Source organism: Macrobrachium nipponense, chromosome 20 (genome assembly GCF_015104395.2).
Source record: "Macrobrachium nipponense isolate FS-2020 chromosome 20, ASM1510439v2, whole genome shotgun sequence".
Classification (NCBI taxonomy): domain Eukaryota; kingdom Metazoa; phylum Arthropoda; class Malacostraca; order Decapoda; family Palaemonidae; genus Macrobrachium; species Macrobrachium nipponense.
The window spans coordinates 17,346,560-17,365,039 of NC_061089.1; the positions used below are offsets into that span (position 1 = coordinate 17,346,560).

At 37.2% G+C, this 18,480-nt stretch overlaps 1 protein-coding gene across 2 annotated transcripts in view; it reads right to left on the reverse strand.

Annotated features, from left to right (window-relative positions):
- The window catches only part of LOC135222614 (serine/threonine-protein kinase VRK1-like), a 178,299-nt gene that overhangs the window by 159,534 nt on the left and 285 nt on the right, over positions 1-18,480 (reverse strand). Inside the window, exon 1 of one of the 2 annotated variants that reach the window (XM_064260735.1) lies at positions 3,586-3,736. The exons of the other annotated variant lie outside the window; for it this stretch is intronic. The gene's annotated coding sequence lies outside the window, so the exon portion shown is untranslated. Of the gene's footprint in view, positions 1-3,585; positions 3,737-18,480 lie in introns of those variants that run through there. 2 annotated transcript variants of the gene reach the window in all.

Here is an 18,480-nt window from a genome sequence, read left to right on the forward strand (position 1 = left end):
CATTTAAAATGCTTCCCCGACATATATCTCGCTAGCTTATAATGTCAAAACTTGGTCGCAGAGGTGGCATTGATTTTCCCTTGCTGAAGGTTGTTTGCCCTTGCCTATTTGCTTATAATATTAATCATACAACGGCAACAGTAGTATCTGTCCCTATTACTATAATATAATTTTCTGCTGTTAAAGTAATATAGCTATCACTACTACTATTACAGTGGTTAGTGTTTCAGTAATTATTACCAAATTATGTCAGCAATCGTAGACATAAACACAGAATCATCAAATTTCTAAACTTTCAATGGAGAATCTTCTGAAACTTTTCCGCGAGTAGTTAAGAATGTCTAAGAATATTGAAAACAATCTCTAAAAGAACCGAACGGCTTCTTTAGAAAAAATAAAGCCAATGCAAAAAATGCTTCCTAGAGAATGGAGGGGAAAATCAAACTTTCCTCTCCTCTCTCCTCTCCTCCCTCCTCTCTCCCTCTTCCCTCTCTCTCTCTCTCTCTCGCTCTCTCTCTCTCTCATCTCTCCTCTCTCTCTCTCTCTATCTCTCCTCTCTCTCTCCTCTCTCTCTCTCTCTCCTCACAACACACACACAACAAAAACTCTCACAAAGAATAAACGTACACGTGGCTCTCTTGCTGAAAAATGACGAGATCATAAGACCTGTTAACGTAAAGGTGACGAAATAGAATCTGGGATAAAATATAAATGTTACTTCCGACGATGAGAAATTTACCCGAATGCCATTTCCCCCACTTTGCTGTTAGGCATGCCTCCTTTTCAAGGTCAGCCCTAACCATTCTCTCAATTCGCCCGAGTAACGACTATAAAAACAATAAATACATAAATAAAAGACAATTAAATATGCTAAGAACGAAAACATTTTTGCACTTCCTGTTTTCAAGTTGGGTGGTTTCGGGTATAGGGCCAGCTGCTTCGAGACTGTTTATTTGGGCAACGTTTCTTGCAAGAATAGAATCGAAAACAGAATTTAGGCTAAAGGCAACCGCTGGAGCCTATACAGTCATTCGGCGATGAAAGGAAACTGACATTAAAAAAGGATTGAAAGATGTAACAGGAGGAAAATCTCGCAGTTACTGGTTTGGAGAGGTTGGAAAGTAAGATGGAAGAAAAACAGAGGTACAGTCAATGGAATAAAATTGGTTGCAGCTAGGGGAAGAAGAGATGATGCAAAGAACCTTCAGTCATGCCTACAGCGCACCTCATGAGGTATACTGGCGGCACTAACCCGCGCCCCCTACGGAGCCCTTTCTTCCAAAGTCATCCCTATATCCCATTCTCTCAGTTCGCTCAAGTAGCAATTATAAAATTATATATAATAGTTAATATATAATATATATATATATTAGTATATATATTATAATATATTAATATATATGTATATATTACTATATATTGTAATTCAATATGTGAAGAACGAAAACATTTATGTATATATATATATATTTTTTTTTTAAGTTGGAGAGTTTAGAGCCTGTTTATTCAAGCGAAGAGCAGAATAATTACCAGACCAAATGTGTCACTGAAATTCACCGAACAAAACTCTCACGGTGATAATGAACCCTGAATCGTCTACTGCCAGACTCATATGACTGGATGATTAAACCTTTCCAGACATCAACAACAGGATTTAGCAAATAATTACATTAATATTGACCCATAGCTATTCCCTCACCTACTTTCAATGAACTGCATTATTGTAGCATCTTTCGACAGTGGACACTACAAGATATCTTTGTACGGTGGTTGAATAATCCCATGCTTTTAAAACATCACTCAATATATTTTTACCAAACAACAAACCAATTCTAGCTATTCTATAAGACAACCACAATAAAAAGTTATCATCCAAAATCAATTGCCCTTCAGTAAGATGGCGCTCAAGTTATGTGCGCTATTTTTAATAACTTGCATACGCAATGAAATTATTTAAAAATGGAACTATGCATTTTCTTATAGGAATGCGTGAAGTAATACAAAGAAAAGGCTCCATGCACTATACGACAGTAAGAAGAAATGTGGCTGTAATCGCCTGATGTTTTCTTCCTAAGGAACCATCTTCCAGGGCAATCTGGTTTTAATTTAATGGTAGTAAGTGGAAATATCTATAATTGTAAAAAAAAAAAATCATCACCAGATGAACGCCGACGAAACACTAGCAAAAACCAAGGTCCATATCTTACATCAACCTTAGCAAACATAATCCACTAATAACGGAATACCTATCACGACAACGGCATTCAAACGAGACGTGCAAACAACTGGATATTTCTACTTCAGTTTTCAGCTGTAAACAAGACACAATTAATGAATGGACTCTCGGTTTGATACCAAAGCTGGGTGTAAAATTAAGATCTATACTCAGTATCGTTATATCTGGCGGTGTTTTGACATTTAAAACAGATTTCAGGTCGGTGTTCTCGTGCATTTCAGTCTACAACATATCTGAATTTAATAAGCATCGAGAATACCAGACAAACATTTACTTTAGTAAAACCAACTTATTGTATAAATAAATAACAAAGGAAACAATCAACGGCTAGCAGCCAGATCTTTCATAAAATTGCTAACAATACTACTAGTGGTAGTAACAGTTTATAAGTGGCAACATGCCAAATGAACGTTATAAATATAATTATACAGGAGGCTATAACAACAGCTGGCCTTACAACACGAGGCGAACGTTTAATACCGGTACTTCCGAAGGCCGCAGTTTTAAAATTATCATCATACACTTAGTACATATTTCATCACTGAACATTCGATTCCACCTTCCACATACAATCATCACGACGCCAACTTCGATGTAACAACATCGGACAACGACCTGGGACAATCAATCGATAACTGCGGCCGGCACCTCCACCGCGGTTTCCTTGGCTTTAGGAGTGGCTGATAGGATGCTTTCCGACTACTTCATTCAGTGTCATGTAACAATCACGATCAAGTAATAAATAAAAATGCACACGCACCTGGTGGAAAAATATACTCATTGATGAAATTGGCGCATCACTAGAACTGAACCTGATGTGAACCACAATTTTAATCCACTACCCTTTTCATTCATTATTTCTAAGCAGAACGTCAAACATCTACAAAATTACAGGGAACTGCAGCTTAAGTTTACAGAATCAAGGCATTTGAACATTTAAACCCAATGCATCTCCTCCCCTCCCCCCAACCCCGATCCGTTAAAGGGAAAAACATCCGGTGGCAACCTGGAAATACCCCCATTCTAAAGTTCGCTCCACCATCCAACAGCTGTAGCGGGTCAAGTTTAAAATTAGACCCAAGTAGAATTGGCTCGCGGTGAACCGAATGTAACGCCAAAGCTGGTACATAGGCCTACGGACAAGCGCCATAAACACTCTCTGAACATTATCAGATCTTAGAAGCAAATGGCTAACCTTCCATCACCTCAAGGCATAACAAAGTTATGACATCATCGACATACCAATCCACAAGAAGAATCCTGCAGTTATTTCCCCATGGGCTGGGGAGTCGTGTGAAGAAAATAAACAAGCACTTATTAACCAAGACATCAAGCATGAAAGCACTTACAATTGACACTATCACCGATGCCAAATAAGAGTCTGATATCCAAGGCTGTAATTCCTTCGGGCACAAGAGAATATTATACAGTAACCACTTCACATTCCACAACAGTATCCTGACATGAGAGAGAAAGTCGAGATTTCCCAGGCCACACACCAGACGCTTGATTCTGGACCGTTCTCTCCAATAACCCCTTGACATTTTAGACTAATTGGTAACTCGACCAGCGGTTTTCCCACTCCGTTCTGGTTTGCATTTCGTCTGAAATGCAAGTTCTAAAACCAAAATACATCAAATTCACTTACAGCTAGACAAACATGCAACAAAACAGGAATATTAACAAAAATGCGATATATTTTCATTGATCGATCAAGTTTGGTTTGAAATTTCCCAACTGGCAACCCCAGTGTCTGCCAGCCGCACCGCAAGCAAGGTACATGATGCTGAATAAATTCCTTTGAATTGGCCTCCTGAGCTGTAGAAGCAAATTATTTTTACCAACATCAGCTAGGTTATGATGTAAACGATGAGAAAATGAGAAACAGAAAATAAAACTAGCGACAAAAAAGAGGAAAACAATCGTACACCAAAAATCGCGATACAGCAACTCCAATCAGCTGGCAGTGTGGCTCAATCTCTTTGCTAACGATGAAAATCAAATAAACATTATTTTCTATGACAATACACTTTGTTCTTACCGTGCAGTTACTTCACTTAATTACAACCGCCGCCCAAATATCAAAGGCATGCTCAAAGTACTACAGAAAAAAGATTATCGAGTTTAAAAATAAAAATAAAATCCACCAAACTAGCAACTCATTCCGACATTTATTAAAGTCCCTCGTGGGACTGGGACGTGGTCAGAAACCATACTGCTCTGTAACAAGAATGAATATATCAGTAACTCGGACATTTACAATATTAACGGTAGCCGGCATAAATATGGCTTCCACATAATTTACAAAGCATTTCTCTAGCAGTAGAATCCTTACCCCCAGAAGCGTAAAATATTATTTACAAAGATTTCTTTACATACGTATACTTTCCACAAATATTAGGGCACAAATACCGTTTATTACCAAACTCTATTCTATACATTGGTTTCGGTGAATTCGATATTAAACGTTAATTATGGCTTAATATTTGTGAATATATACAAAGTCTCGCAGACACACACGTAACTGTCTGATTCATAGACGGAATATAACATTTATCAATATATCTTCAACCAATTTCACACACTTACTTTGAAAACTGTCTATGCAGCTTTCTTTTCACACCGTCTTTGTACCTACCTACTTTGAATACCATCTACGCAACTTATTTTGCTCTATGCACCTTCTTGAATACTCTCTATGCATCTTTCTCTAAACACCCTCTATGCAATTTACTTTGAGCATCCTCCATGCAACTTTGAAAAATATCTGTGCGCCTTACTCTGAATACCCCATATGCAACTTACTTTGAGCACCCTCTATGCACCCTACTTAGAACACCCTCGATACAGCTTAATTTGAACATTCTCTATGTACGTTACTTTGAACTGCCTCTATGCAACTTACTTTGAACACCCTCAAGGCAATTTGCTTTGAATACCCTCTGGGCAACAACACTAGTCATGCAACCACGAGAAAGTGAAAGCTCCTCGAGCATTTACGTTACCGATATGTTGACTGGACACTAAGTTGCTACTTACACTCCCACAAACAAAAAATAAAGTCAATTACATCACACGACAGAGATAATCATATTTAATATCTTATCCCCGGGAAAATAGTCTTGTCCAAGAACAGAAGGAAAATACGAGTAAATTGATAAATAAATAACCCAATAAGTAACATACAAGTATATGCAGGATCGGAATAGTCAATAACTGTTCTATGTACTACATTAGGAAGTAGTAATCATCTTGCGAACAAGATAATTATTACTTAGAAAACTGTTGCTAATGCATATATATATAAGAATTACAATGATCATTACTTGATCACTTCAGCAGTATTGTTAGAACAATCTGGGTTCATAGGCCACTTCAGCCTATTTCTCTTACATATATCGCTAATCTACGGGTTACCATTATGATTTGACACTTTTCTTACGCCAAGCGACAGTCTAAACTTCTCTCTCTCTCACACACACTCAGGGGTAATGAAATAAGGGAAAGTAACCGCAAAGGAAGCGATAGGCCTACGTCTCAAAAGGGAAACAGGAGCCGTTACCTATTCTCTCTCTCTCTCTTTTTCAAACACACACACACATATATATATATTTATTTATTTATTTACTGTAATCTAACCACGTACTATGAAGATTAAAAGCCCATAAAATCGTTATGTTACAACCACATACTTCAGATATAAAACCTTTTGTAACCCTGGTCAGGGATACAGAAGTTTTGGTATCTGAAATATGCGGTTGTTCTAACAAGTTGTGCGCTATTAAATTATAGTAAAAGACATTAGCATATATATATATATATATATATATATATATATATATATATAATACATATACAAAATTGTGGAAAAGAAATTTTTAATTTCAATCCGCGTCGAAATGAAAGATCTCCAGTAACTGACGCGGCAGATTCTGGGTTTCAATTCGTTCCAACAGTCATTCATCACATCATCCTCCGCTTTGTTGACTTCTGGATGCCATCCTTTCAGCCCGCCGACCAGTGAACCCCTTTCATTTGTCGGCTATAGTTTTACACAGTTTTCTCCATTTGCTATCTCGCTTACGTCACAACTTTGCTGAACAGAAATGTCTGTAATATCGTCACAAATATCTGCAGTCTCCGCATAATTTCACACTACATTGCAAACATTACATTTAACCTGTCATTCAAACTCCTTATTGCGTTTCAGATCATTCCTACAAAGTTAATGATGCCGTTACCATGGGCACAAATGGACGACTAAATATCAGTGCTGACATTTCTCGTAGTTATTCGATCATGGCTGAACGGGAGGTGGTCTCTCTACTTGGATTTTTAAACATTCGGTTAGGCAGATGACTGATTTGTTCATGTAATCTGGCGTTGCGATGACTGTCATCATCGACACATAAAATATACTACTGGTTGCGAATTATTTAATTTGAAAAATGCATAAGAGTCAAATACTTTATTTCTGAGAATAATTCTAAATTTTCTAAATGCTTTTAACCTTGAAATTACAAATATATTTTTAAAAAGTGAAAACAGCAAATATTCAAATCTTTCGAGGTATGCCGGTTTCTGTGTCAATTTGAAAACATCTCTTGATTCGTCCTCGTCATGTTATCCAGGTTTAATAATTAACACCAAGTACCGATATCAAGCTGTTTGTCCCAAATGATCAATTGAGGCAATCACTGATAATCCCACATATCCATATTATTTGTCGCGATTACCACTTTGTTCATTTTTCTTACCTCCTGTGTCAATCTTTCAAGTACAAAGGCATCGACAGAGAGAGAGAGAGAGAGAGAGAGAGAGAGAGAGAGGAATGTACACATTCTCTAAACTATTTTCATTAACAACAGAGGCATAATATGAACATTCGTAACACTTATGTTAAAACTAAGGGTTTCTCTGTCATGAAAAGCACCCAACAGAAGGTATTAAGGAATTCCAAGCAGGCAAAAGGAAAAAGGCATCAAATGTAAAGTGTGTGCGCGCGCGCGCGAGAGGGAGAGAGAGAGAGAGCGAGAAGAGCAAGAGTGAGGACTGAGGAGACAACATCCACTGAACAATCGACCCTTCCCAGCCGCTCTGCGTCTTGCTACCATGGCAACCAGCCGCCCGGTGTCTTACAGTTGCCGGTTAGCTTAAAAACTTTTTTTTTCTCTTCAGTTACTTTTATTTGCACAGTCCATTCAAACCAGAACGAACCTAACATAAAGCATAAAACTTTAAATTAGAATCGGGTTAAGTATCAGACATAGCCAGACACATGTAAATACCACAGATTAACAATATTCGACAACCCCTTTGCATTGCTCTCTTTACGGCAACACCGCTCTTTTTATAGATGCCGGCAAACAGATTGAAAGACCACCTTTTAAACCCCACGCCTAAAATATCAGACTTGGAAGAAACACGATCGTGGTTCACTCCATTTCTGGTAAAGTGATACACATAACCGTAAACAAGCCATGTAATAATTGAAATTTAAGTTTGACTACTATAAGAACGTGTTTGGGGTGCCTGAATTATATTAAATTTTTAAGACATTATTTCATATCTGATTTTGTTTAGTTGTTTCTTATGACCTTTACCATGTTTATATATATATATATATAATATATATATATATATAATATATATCTATATATATATATATATATGTGTGTGTGTGTGTGTGTGTGATATCTATGTATTCATAAAAAAAGTTTACTTATTATTGCATAACGGCGTTGCAATTACTACGATATGGCCATAAACCCACAAAACATTTCTTAAAATACCCTAAATGAAGTATAAAGTGTTTATAAATGTGGAGACACCTGACAATATTCAAATATTCATCAAAAGATAACATACAGCTTAGAGAGAGAGAGAGAGAGAGAGAGAGAGAGAGAGAGAGAGAGAGAGAGAGAGAGAGAGAGAGCATTGTAGATCTTTTGGAGCGTGTTTCATATCTCTGTTCATCTTTAATCAGAACACCAAATACTGTCACAAACTTCAACTTTAAATCTATCACAAGGTGATCATCCACATTACATAAGGAACTACGAAAATTACCAAATACCCTAACCTAAAACTATTTACAGACACTCATATCAGGCACCAACTTCTACTTTTTTTTCTTTTTTAAAGAAATTCCAGAGGTTTCAAGCAGTAATATCGTCCAGACCCGAAAAGGTTTCTGTACATTCCATAACATTTCTAAATCACGATGATAGGTCCTGTAGTTGTCCTTATCCTCCTTTCTGTAGTAGTCCTTAACCTTTCGTCTGTAGTTGTCTTTATCCGCCCCCGTCTGTAGCTGTCCTTAACCTCCTTTATGTAGTTGTCCCTAACCTCCAATCAGTAGCTGTATCTAAGTGTTTAGCATCCTCACTCATTTCGTAATCAGGATATGGCGTGCCTCTACGCGTTAAGGACAAAGGTGGTTTCCCCCAAAGGGCCTAAAAAAAAAAAAAAAAAAAAAAAAAAAAAAAAAAAAAAAAAAAAAAAATACAGGTGCCAGAGAGTACAGCACAAACCTTTAAGCGATCGGTGAAGTTCTCAGGTGTTCCCGATAACTTAGAAGCGGTGAGTCATGTGTTGTCGACCAAGCGTTCTATAAACCACAGATCTGATTTCAAAGTTCTTGTCATATTCGCTATCTGTAACATTTAGCGTATTCATAAAAGTTGGCCCAATAATATGGAAGATAGTCGACACAAGAAACAGAGTAAAACAGTCGATGCAAGAATATGGAATAAGTTATTCGACGCAAAATATACAGAATAAGATAGTCGACGCAAAAATATAGGAAAAGATAGTCGACGCATAAATCGACAATAAGACACAAATATATAGAATAAGACAGTCTCCTTGTTATTCAATACTTTTTTAAGCTCTACTGGACAAATATAATAACGAATAAGATCCTTCAGACAGTCATATAATAAAACCCCTTAATATATATATATATATATATATATATATATATATATATGTGTGTGTGTGTGTGTGTGTGTGTGTGTGTGTGTATAGGGGCTTCTTCTCTCTGCCATCCTAAAATCAAATAAGCGCAGTTTTACCAAGAAGCGTTCACGTCACTTCCTAAAACGGACAACGGGTTAGTGCAACTCCAGAAAAATTTAAACAGCACCTCAATTTGTGTTCATACATTTATAACACACCAATCTACGAAATGTGTATACATATACAGTGTATAGGTATGGGTATGTATGTATATACGTAGTAAATTCCAGTATGTTGAGCTACAAAACAATATAAATAATTTTATTGATCCTGTACATAAATTACATATAATGTATATGTATCGTATTGTAAAATGACCTTCAAAGTGTATTTTTTAAATAAAACAGAAAAATCTATTCATTATTCGTTTTTATCCCATTCATTAATAAGGAACACATCTTCGTAAATGTATTTTTGAATTTTTTTTAAAGTTATTTTAAGAAATCACGTCGTATCAAGACCATCCACCAGTTCAGTGGAGAGAGAGAGAGAGAGAGAGTTGGATATGGAATTTAGGCCAAATGCCAAGCACTGGGACCAATGAGGCCATTCTGCGCTGAAATGGAAACTGACTGTAAAAGTGTTGACAAGTGTAACAGGAGGAAAACCTCGCAGTTGCATTATGAAGCAATTGTTAGGAAATGGGGGGAAAGTAAGACGGAAGTACGAGAATATGAAAGGAGGTACAGTAAAAGGAACGAAAGGGGCGCAGGCTGCAAAGTAATGCCTACGCCCCCCCCCCCCCAGAGAGAGAGAGAAGAGAGAGAGAGAGAGAGAGAGAAGGAGCGAGAGAGAGAGAGAGAGAGAGAGAATAATATAAAAATTGACTGGAAACCAACGGTATCCATAACACGAGACACTCCACCCTGTGGTAATCTGTGAACAAAGCATAATAGACCATCCTATGTTGTAAGAATACAGTAAAAATAAGCATCATACGAATGAAATAACTAGAAACTGAGGGAAAAATCACAGATTGCTACATTTAGCTGCTATATCAGTGAATTCTACACTGACAGGGAAAGGGAATTACTTTTCACCATATAAGGTAGAACTTCAGGTATTCACTTCAGTACTATCTTGAATGTAAGTTGGATCTTCAGGTATTAATTCTACGAAAAGGGTTTCCTGTAAGTTATAATCATGTCCTTGACCCATCGTGCTACAAACAACCTTCTTTAATTTGCCATGGCCAGTCCACCGCTCTCTTTAATGTGTATGTATATAAGGGGATACAGGAAATGCGCCAAACAGTTCCAAGGACATTCTCCTCGAATCAACCATCTACGCTTTCATAAAAAGAAACGCTAAGACAAATATTTCGACTTGAATAACTAAGCGAGCGCCCGGGCCCAACCAAGCCAAGCCACCAAAAATCGTTTATACACGCGGAGCGGCCACGTGACCGCCACCCATTTACGAGAATCCTAGCAGTTATCACAGTCGAAAACCTAAAGTTCCCCCCAACCCCTCCTTTCCAATCCAAACAAGCATTCCGATATACTGAACTCACACATTTGGCGCTGTATACATCATAGCAACTGCAACAGCGTGGTATGAAAAAGCAACAACAAGATTAATACTAATAAAAATATATATATGTATATATATATATATATATATATATATATATATATATATATATATATATAGTGTGTGTGTGTGTGTGTGTGTGTGATGAGGCAGAAGCACAAGATAGAAATAGATGGAAACGGCTCATCCGAAACGGCGACCCCATATACAAAAATGGGAACAAGCTGGAAGAAGATATATATGTGTGTGTGTGTGTGTGTTAAATATATATGTATGTATATATATGTATATAGTATATATATATATATATATATATATAGAGAGAGAGAGAGAGAGAGAGAGAGATAAACGTACCCTATGGGCAATACTTTAATAACTCACTAACATGAACACGAACCCCGGCAATAAACACACAACCTCAGTCTAGGTCATCCGTTGCTCGCTTGTTCGATCCTAGCAACAAGTCACATGACCTGGACACGTGGTGAGCCATACTTGGCAATAAGTAATCTTGCCTGATGACGTTCCAACTACCGAAACTATAATCTTAACAGGGGGGCTACAATCGCAACCACATCTTTAAAAAGTTTGAAAGCAAAGTTGGTATGTAAATAACACTAACAAAATCACGTGAGTCAGGGAAATGGGGCAAGGTGCTTAAGGTCACGTGATCCCACCACGTGACGGAGGAAACCGTAGGCAAAGAAAACAAAACAGAAAACGGGGGGCGGGGAAGAGGGATGGGGCCAGCGGCTAAAGGGGCGGAGCCAGCATAGCAGATAGGAGGAAGAACCAATACACGAGACCAAAGAGACCACCTCCTCTATCTCACGTGAACCGAGGAGGAAATCAGATCCTAATGAACAGAATAATAATTTGGGTATAGATTTGCACTAAGGCGCAAAATTGCTGCATACCCGACAATGTAGTGAGTTAAATAACAAAATCAGCCTAATGAATATCAGTATAACAGGAAGCTATGGGAACACGTGACCTTATACAACCCAACACGTTCCAAGGGGGCAGGGCTGAAGGGAACGGGGAGGGGGTTGAGGGTGAGAAGAAGAGGGTGGAGCCAAGTCCATAGACCATACCAAGAGAGGGGTGTACGGGGGTGAAGGAGTAGTCCATTGAGAAGAGGGAGTCAGGAGGGGGATGGGATACGGGTGTCACAGCAGGCCGACACAAGGCTGCTACACGTGACCGGAGGAAGCCCTTCCCGAGTTCACGGAGTACATCATGGCTTACGTAACCGCGCATGATTTCGCTAAAAACAAGCCTCGTGTGCAAAAATTTGTGAATTATTTAAAATGTTTATACAGTTAAGCGTAAACAAAATCATAAGTAATTTGAAAACTGCTATTGCTTACAGGCATCTAAAGGGACTTTATGATTAAGTTACTTCATACGAACTCGATTACTAGTAATCAGTCGAATCAGTAATGCCACTGTCAATAAATCATGATAATATTGACACTGTAAAGCCAGCTCGTTACGTGATATAAGGTGGGTACACACGTGAGAGCCGAACCTTGTATGTGTAACCGAGTTACGCATATACGGTTACACGGTGTCAAAATGTTGAGGACGAACCGTAACCACGTTAAACACGTAACTTCAATACAATTCACTGCGATCATCAGTCTGTCTCTGTCCGGGTTGTTTACCGACGATGGCCACCATGCAAGTAGCAGCTGCCCCGTATATTTATACACATTATTTAACGAAGATGAAGCGAAATAATAGAAGATGGTGGCAATCCAGGTTATATACTAGAAGGGTAGAATGCAGTGGTCGGGAATTACTCGCTGACATTAGATTTCAAGAAGTTTCTGGTCACAGTAAAGTCTTTTCTTCGTAATAACTAATAAATTGAAGGACCTCTTCCTCACTCCAATCAGCCATGGTAGACATATACGTAGTGACTGACCAAAACAAGGGACTCAACTATGAACGGCCTTGTTCATAGTCGGTGTCAACAAGTTCAGCAACCTCTGCTGATACGCGCGTAATACAGGTCCCGTCCACACATTGCGTTAATAAGAATATGACACGCACCTACACATGTAAGAAGTTTGGACGAGTTCCATACACAGAGGGTTACTAAGCTCCTTACTAACGTATTTTTTTTTAAACTTATGACGGATTATCCACCTATCACCTATATACTTGCGTGCGGATGCTGATTTCATTCTTCCTAAATCGGCAACCGTAAGATTACACTACCCAATAATGTTTCATCTATCCGTCTGCTATTAACTTTCAGTTTTCTCCACCAGATTCAATGGGTGGGACTAACTGACTTACTTCCACTTCCTTCAAGTAAACATAATTCTTCAGCCTGTCCCTTTCCTCGTTTTCTTAAAAACTGAACTAATAAACAGGCTACCTATAAATTAAAAAGTGCGAAAAAATTGGTTTCCAAAGCACGACTGAGTCTATTTTTCCTTCAAGGAAAAATAATTTATATTTTCATGTGGATCTCCAAATTTCCTAATAATCCTAAATCAGAATAGCATTCACAACAGATAAGGGTAACCAAGGGTTTAGGTATATGTGGATCTATTTTCCTCTTTCACCACATCACGTAACTGCAACCTTTTAAGTAGGCTTTTCACTCACACGACTTTGACAACTGTTGTATTTTTTCCCACTTGTGTACCAGAAAATAACGTAATTAACCGTATTAGTAAGAGTAATTTTGTCTAGTATAGAATAAATACCATTTAACGTGGCTTAGACTGGGTCGATGATATCCAGAATTTAGCGCCACCACCCAAAGTACACAGATAAATATTAAATGGGGTGTTAAGGACCACGACCGCAAAGCCTTTTAGCTTAATTCGGAATGCTACAATCTACCTCTAAAGATATTGTGTACCGAGGAGCTATGATCTCTAAACCAACACAGTACCATCGGTACTATCTACTTCTTATGAACAAAGATAAACGGAACAACCAACCTTTCCTTGCTTACGCCAGAAGAAAAGAGGAAAAGATAAGTAAAAAAATACAAACCTATTTGACTCTCTTCTCTGACTCTCAGACATGGCCCAGTGTCTTCAGCCATTGTAAAAGGTTCATTAACGATCATAATATTAAATGTGATACATGTGTAAAGTACTGATCAGTAGCGAGCAAGAGTCGTAAACGGGAATATAATAATAATAATAAGAGGGAGGTATGTATAAACAATTAGAATATTCGATGGAGAAAAACCATCATATACGTATTATAAGAAGCACTGCATTTGCTGATGACAACATACCAATGACTGGTTTAAGTTGATTGACTGGCTTAATTAATTACAGGTCGTATATTAATAAGGAGTGACAACGGAAAGGGTTATCGATATCGAAAATGCTTTATTATATATATATATATATATATATATATATATATATATATATACACAACTACACACACACACATATACATACTTTGTTGTATCCATAATGGTGAAGGCCTTTAAACTCAATTATTACTTCAGTCCATAATGGCTTCCATCATGCTTTTCTAGTCTAGTGCTTCAGGGTATCTAATGTCTCTCCGATAAGATTATACAATTCCACCCGCAATTGTCTGGCTCTTCAGTATGTCCATGTTGCTGCAATTATGCGTTGCATCAAGGACATAACAAAATTCTCCTGAGGGTGAGGTGAGTGTAAGTCTCCTCAATGCACTTCATGATGCAAATATTCCAAACATCTCTAATAGGAGCAAGCTTATAATTGGATTTCCTAAATAAGTGCCTTTAGATCACCTAGGCTAACGATATTTCCTAAGATATACAATTACTTTCTTCATCAACATCATCCCGACCATAAAACTTGATTATAGGAAAAGATGTAGAATTTCTGAACCACGAAAAAATTTGCGTTTGCGTCCAAAACAATTGCCACTAACTTCTACCTGCTAATAACTCTGATAGTGCAATATGATACCATATACTTTCTCTTAATTTCTTCTCCGAATCATTATGGTTCTAAGAAAACAATGCTACTATAAAGGGAAGACTTACTTATCTATGGTTGATGAACTTCACTACATACCTACACCTCGTACACAAAAGAAAGCGATTTTCTATTAATATACTAATTAAAGAAAACGTATATACCAAATATGAATGGGTAACTTCAATAAACAAAACATGTTTATGCAGTCGGTAAATAACTGCAAACAAATGCATGGAACTATGTAATTTTTTTGGTCGCACATTAACTACAGGGAAAAAAATTAACCACGCTTAGGAATGGAATGGAATATAGAATTTAGGCTTGAAGCCAAGCACTGGAATCCAAAGGGTTATTCTGCGCTAGAACACACTTAGGGGACATACGACCCTCTTAAGTGAGGAAAAGTCAAGGAGGATAAAGGTTCCATCTTAAGTAATATGAGATATGATGGTCAAAAAGAACCCCTAACAGAACAGCAGGGTCCATTCAACTATTATAAAATTTGCTGTCCATTTTTACTTGGGAAGACCAGATTGAAAGGAATTATAACATTTCTGTCACCTTCACAGTATGATGAATAGAAGGACGGTATACAAGAATTCAGTAATGAATTGGCAAGATACAGCATAAGTAAACAGATGAACAGAAACCCAATTCAGCTTTAGGCTACAGCATAAGTAAACAGATGAACAGAAACCCAATTCAGCTTTAGGCTACCGTAAGTTGATTCCCAAATTTAAATATAAATATAAATTTTAAAAATTTACTTATTTGTGGCATGGTATAATATAAAATACCAAAACATCTGTTTTAAAGTCGAGATCAATAACCACTCATAAGTATTACTAATGTTACTATACCATGCTTCCATAAAAGCATTACTGGTTTTGGTGTATGAGCAACTTATGCTGCCTAAAAAAATAGTACACTTTAACAACACCACAGCCCTCTCTGATCCTTAGTCAAGAGACTTTTCCACTAAAAATTTCTTCCCTATCATTTTACAATGAAACAGACATATTTCTAAATCAAAGAAGTGCAAAAGACTTATTACATTTTTATTTCACTAACCATTCTTATAAGACAGTCTATTCATCAGTCTGACAAAATTTCTCCTTCTCCGGATATCCTCATTTATCACTCTGTGATGCCGAGTCTCTCAAGGCCTCCTTCTACAATGGTATATATACCGCACTATCATTTAATAAATCATTTGCTGGTAGTATCATCATCAAGGCTTCTTATGCTAAAACTAAATGCTCCAAAGGATTTATGTACATTCTTTACGAAAAGTGATAGATTAGTAAGTACAGTATGATATAGAATTATGTTCAGGCAATGTGTGGAACTGGCATCAAGGTGTTGTTAGAAGAAATGCATTTCGTTAGTTTTCAATACTATATGTTCTGCAGCTCTCTGAACTGGTAAAAACTATAATAACAAAATAAAACCAAGAGTGCTATTAACCCAGGTGGCTGGGCTTATCTATGGCAAGCTCTGATGCTGAACTTAAAAGATCATTTGCATGAAGAGTGGAGCTATGTTTAGACTTTCCAGTCCAAGCATGGGGTCAAATGAAAGAAGAGATCGTAATAAAATCCTTTATGAAAGTACAGACTCTACTTCCATTGGTAGTTTATATGACAATTTGTTGTTCAATAAGGATGATGAAGCCAATGAACACTTTCCAAATGGGGTCCATATTATAATAGAAAAAATAAGACAATGTTTTTAATGATTTTTGTCTTATCAAATGATTTTGGTAGTTCTTAATTATGTGATGTTTTTTGCCCTATAACTAATTCACTGGTTTAATGCCATACTGATAATGGATATTAGAATCTGTCAGCAATACAACAGCTGTTTTCATGATTGACAACCATAGCAAGTTAACAACTTTTGTGAGTTTACTGAGTATGCATTTCTGTAGCTTTAACGTGTCCAATAGGCACAGTCCAATGTGAATACACTAACGCAATATGCAGTCTTGTAAAATCAACAAAACACTGATACTTTTGTAGCCATATATAGAGACTTGTCAAGGAGGGAAGCTCAAGACATTGATGATTGTTGGAGATGTCGAATGCAGCACATATGGGGCTAGTAAACCTCAATGTCAATTATCTTGATAGTTTCGTTAATCTCCACAGGCTCATATGCACAAAATATGGAACAAGTGTAGAGACTATAAAACGTAGGTTTTTCATGGTTCTGTAAGGAACCATATTTTCAACCTCTCACAACTCAGTTCATCTTTATCCACTAGCTAATTTCTGCTTAACTCTGTGCTCCTCTTAGTAAGAAATATTTTTTATGTGAAATTAACGTGAAAATCATTTGATACTGCAACAAGCACATGAGAAAGGAATGTACTATTTGCATTAAGTTCTCTTGGAAGTTGTCAAGATATACCCACATCTAAATATGGAAGCCTTATAGGTTCTCCTACTTATGAACCACAGTACGTACTGACCTCCCGAACTTAGAGTAGTAACCTCTAAGGTATGTACTATGTGTATGCAATGCTATGGAGGGGAGGGGGAGGGGAGAGGGGGTAAAGCTACTGCACTTCTTGGATGCAGGGAAGCCCCTGCCCATGTAAGAAACAGTATCCTGGGTTAAGTTAGGATATATACTTATAATTGCCTACGTCATACAATTGGCAAAGATTATGTGGAAGAATTTCAAAGGTCTCCAGACAAGATAGGATGCAGCATCACATATTTGGTTGGGAAGTATCAAGGAATAACCACTGCAACATGAATATTATTTACACTTTTCCCCCTTTGGGTTTGTTAATGATTGCATGCATTAACCAAATACTTTTGCATTTAGTATGTTTTAACACTGCTTTTGCACGTTTCACGTTCTTTTTAGCCCTAATAAATAACCAATACCTCTGTGATCCTCATAATAGGTAGATATGAAAGTCATACAGCTCAGAAATATATAGATTTGCCACAAGAAATATTTGTCAAAAATGCACCAAACAAAAAATAATTATGAAAAATATATCAGTTATGCTTCTTGTTTTTGAGAAATTATTAGGTATTACCATTTACTATTTCATCTGATTCAACAAGGAATTACGGCATACCACGCCTGCATTCACAAAGCAACCCTAAGTTTGGACGAAAGTTCTGAATAAGATTAAACACGGAAGCCTACCCTCAACCATAATCTAAGTTAGCTAAACACAAAAATAACGCCCACAGAAAGCAATTTCATGGTGTTAAAACTTGTTAACAAGGAGATACAGATACTGGAATGTGAAAGAGAATACGCAGAGGGTAATGTCACCTTAGACTATCTAATCATTCGTGTGTAGGCCTAGATCATAGGAGAGGTTAGCCTAAACACAGCACGTAACGTACCTTTAAGCCTATGCTTATCATGTTCTAGTAGCTAATACCATTCATTTAACAAAATACGACAGTTAACCATTCCACGCTTTTTCATGCCAAGTAACCATTTAACACAGCTTTAATGTGAATATTCAAGATTGTTACGAATGAAGTACGTTAGCCTACCGCAGCGTTTCAAATGTGCCGACATGAGAGTTGACAAGTACTATTATCAATCGGTTTAAATCCATGTTTATATTCAGGATAACCTTTTTAACTGCAGTTACACAACGAATACCCATTTTCTAGTTCTAAATAATCTAAAAACAAATGGTAGAAACACTGCCGTTATACTGATATTATTTAAGAATATAATCCTAACGGCCACCGT